The sequence below is a fragment of the Myotis davidii genome, unplaced genomic scaffold (genome assembly GCF_000327345.1).
Source record: "Myotis davidii unplaced genomic scaffold, ASM32734v1 scaffold2033, whole genome shotgun sequence".
Classification (NCBI taxonomy): domain Eukaryota; kingdom Metazoa; phylum Chordata; class Mammalia; order Chiroptera; family Vespertilionidae; genus Myotis; species Myotis davidii.
This window is the reverse complement of record NW_006284435.1, coordinates 22,109-26,131: the sequence shown is the minus strand read 5'-3', so window position 1 is coordinate 26,131 and position 4,023 is coordinate 22,109. Positions and strand designations below refer to the sequence as shown.

The 4,023-nt window shown below is 44.9% G+C and overlaps 1 protein-coding gene across 1 annotated transcript in view; it reads right to left on the bottom strand.

Moving 5' to 3' along the window:
* LOC102756718 (cytochrome P450 4V2) overlaps positions 1 to 4,023 on the bottom strand; it is a gene marked incomplete at its 5' end in the record, with an annotated part of 27,506 nt that overhangs the window by 20,379 nt on the left and 3,104 nt on the right. The window lies entirely within an intron of this gene.

The following is a 4,023-nucleotide window of genomic DNA, read 5'->3' as shown; positions in this document are numbered from 1 at the left end:
CCTCTTCTTTTCTAATAACACTCACTTATTCTTCAAGTGTCATCTTAAATGTGATTTTGCTGTGAAGTCTTTTCTGATATTCTAAACAAGATTTCTGGTAATATAACTTCCCAGGTTGGCTCCCATGTCTAGTACAGGCACCAGATCTCAGTATTTCTAAATACTGACCTACAATAAAATAAACAATTCTCCTTGGAGAAGTCATTGATTTTGGGGACAAGGCAGAGAAAAATACCAGAAGAACGGAATATATTATGGTACCAGAAAATAAGGAAGTGCTCAAAAAAATGAGGAGGCCATGTTGAAACACCAAGCAGCCAACCTGAAAAGTTCCTAATACTCCAAACTGAAACAATTTGTGCAACAGAATAAGTAATGATAGAATTAGTTTGTATCACTTCTCTAGTCAATATCTTATAGTTTTCAGTGTACAGGACTTCCATCTCCGTGGTTAAATTTATTCCTACGTTTTTTATTCCTTCTGATTCAATTGTAAATGGGGCTGTTTCCTTAATTTCTCTTCCTGGTAGTCCATTGATATCATAAAGAAATGCAAGTGATTTTTTTATATTGATTCTATATCCTGCAACTTTACTAAATTTATTTATTAATTCTAACATTTTTTGGGGGTGGAGTATCTAGAGTTTCCTATATGAACAATCATGTCATCTGCTCTTGCATAAATGTTCTGACTGGGACCTATAATACTATGTTGAATAAAATGGTGAGAGTGAGCATCCTTGTCTTCCTGATTTTAGAGGAAAAGCTTTCAACATCACATATGGTGTCACTGCCAAAAATGCATAACCTCGCCCTAACCGGTTTGGCTCAGTGGATAGAGCATCGGCCTGCCGACTGAAAGGTCCCAGGTTCGAATCTGGTCAAGGGCATGTACCTTGGTTGCAGGCACATCCCCAGTAGGGGGTGTGCAAGAAGCAGCTGATCAATGTTTCTCTCTCATTGATGTTTCTAACTCTCTATCCCTCCCCGTTCCTCTATGTAATAGATCAATAAAATATATTTCTTAAAACTCTTGTTTAAAAACGCATAACTTCAATGAAACTATGAAAAAATAACAGACAAACCCAAACTGAGAGTGACTGTATAAAATACCTGTCTCAGAAAATGTGTGAAGGTCTTGATGTGTGTGGAAAGACTGATAAACGATCACAGATTAGAAAAGATTGATATTGAAGAACATAACACAAGGAAGCACAACTACTATATGCCAAGTGAGATTTTTGAATTGAGTCATGGAACAGAAAAAGAATAGTAGGCAGTGTTGTAAAATTCAAATAAGGGCTGTAGTATTGTTAAGAACATTGGACAAATAATAATGTTCTAGTTTGATAATGATACTAATTCTGTAAAATAACATAGAGGAGGCTTGCTGGGTATATGACATATGTGAACTCTAGATTATTTTTACAACTTTCCTGTTGTTCTAGTATTATTTGAATAAATAAAGTTTATAAAGAAGGAGAGTTTTATTATTCTGAAGCTGAAGAATAAAAAGTAAGCTGGAGTAAGATTTTAAAATATTTTGCTAGTAGAAGAGAAACACATACACACAGTATCTATATAGATAAAAGCCTAATATGCAAAGTGTCCCCTCGGGAGTTTGACCAACTGGGAGTTCCATTGCTTGCTCTGACATGTGCTGACCACCAGGAGGCAGTGCAGAACGAAGGAAGGCCCTGGTCAGCGGCCAGTCACTGCTAGGGACCCTACCCATGCACAAAATTCATACACTGGGATTTTAGTCTATATAATAAAGAGGTAATATGCTAATTTCTCCATTAAGGTGTCCCAGTCTGTGACCAGGGCCAGGAGCAGGAATTCCACCCCCAGTGCTAACATCACGCTGCCTGCATGATCCCTGGTCAGCACTGGAATGATGCTGCAGGGGGGTTGGGCTTGATGGGGGACTTAAAGCCACGGCCCCCACCCTGCATCGCTTGATGGGGGACCTCATGCCACCCCCCCCTGCCCCAGCTCTGGGCTGGGAGACCTCAGACTGTGCTCCCCACCCTGGTGCCGGATTTGCATGCCTCAGACTGTGACCCCACCCTGGCACTGGGCTGGGGACCTCAGGCCGTACCCCCTGCCTGCAGGGCTTGACGGGGTACCTCAGGCCGCAACCCTCTCCCAGTGGGTCTTGACGGGGTAACTCAGGCCATGCCCCTCTCCTGGTGGGGCTTGATGGGGGACCTCTGCCCCGTCTCAGGGCCAGGAGACCTCAGACTGCACCCCAGCCCAGTGCCAGGACGGGAGAACTCATGCTGTGCCCCCCGCCTAGCGGGTCTTGACGGGGGAACTCAGGCTGAGCCCCTTGCCCGGTGTGGCTTGACAGGGCCCCTTCCCCAGCTCTGGGCCGGGAGACCTCAAACCATGCCCCCAACTCCAATGCCAGGCCGGGAGACCTCAGACTGTGCCTCCCTGCCCCAGTGCCAGGCCGGGGGACCTCAGGCCGCACCCACGCCCAAAGGGGCTTCACAGGGACCTCAGGCCATGACCCTCACCTGGCGGGGCTTGACGGGGGACCTCAGGCCATGGCCCCAGCCAGGCAGGGCTTGACAGGCAACAGGCAGCACCCTCAGCCCAGCGCCAGGCCGGGGGACCTGAGGCTGTGCCTACTGCCCGGAGGGGCTTATGGGAGTAGGGAAGGCCGGGTCTAGGTCTCACCCAATGGGGGTGGAGCCGGCCAGGTCTGGGTCTCCTGTGTTTTCGAAGTGCGTGAGGATGGTGGGCGGGGACTTGACTCTAGGTCCCGAGGCGCACCTCAGCCTCTGAAAGGCAGGAGATTTTATATCCATTTTACTAATTATCTTTCATCTCTGGCACCTCTATTATAGACAAAGGGCAAATAGCAATATTAAAATATTTCTTATCATTAATTCTCTTTTAATGTGCATGAATTTCATGCACCAGGCCACTAGTATATAAGTAATAGGCTATGTCTACATTTCCTTGGATATGTGGATAAAGGAAAAAGTTGGTTTCGGAATGTGACAAAAATGTGGAAGAAATGTCATAGTGAATATAAGAAAGAATCATTAAGATAAAAAGAATTACTGAGAAGCACTGAGGAAAATGTAGGGATTAGATAGAGAAAGTTGGTAATCAATCAAATCAGTTTCCTATGACATGTCCAGATATAAGAATGTATATGACGGAAGTACCTTACTTCTTCTTGAAAACACAACATGCTCACACATGCATTCCACAGGCAAGGAACATGTACCACCAAAGGACCAGATCCCTACTCCAAAGGAATTTATAATCAGAGGAGATGGTCACTGTGGTACTAATCACAGTAACAGATCAGATGAAATGGGTGTTAAATTAGAAGTTTAAGTCTGAAGATATCGATTTTCATTGAAAAGACTGGAGAAATTTCAAGAAAGAGATGGCATTTGAGAATAAAAGAATGAGTTGGCTTTTTGTAGGAAGAAAAGGGAAGTGAGGGTAAACCAAGCAGCAGACATAGCAGAGCAGAGGCAGGGAGGTCTGAAAATTGCCTATAGGTTTAGCCAAAGCACAGCATGGGGATGACAACATTGATAGATGAGCTTGGAGTGCTGGAAGGCTAAAGAAGTTGGATTTTCTCTTATAGTCTGTAGGCAATATCTGAAAGTTCCTGATGAGTACTAGAACCACAGAGTTATATTTTAGGACAATAACACTGAGGTGTGTGGGATCTGTGAAGAACTTGGTATTCCGAGGCCACAGGAAGCTTCTGGGGGTGGGAAAAAGACGGGGATTCGATGCAGCCAGTGCTGAGGGCCCTGGTCCTGCTTTATGGCTGGTCCTTATAGTGAGTGTATGGAAATGGTGACCAGTAATCCCAACAACATTGAAGTAGGGAGGAAAGTTTGGGAATTAACACTTTCTGTATTGAAATCCCTGAGGCCCCATCTGGGGAATGCAGCCCAGCATTCAGAAAGGTCAAACATGACAAAACTCTGGGTCAGGTCAGGAAACACTAAATTGGTGAGTGCAACCCAGAGGTGAGGGTTGGGG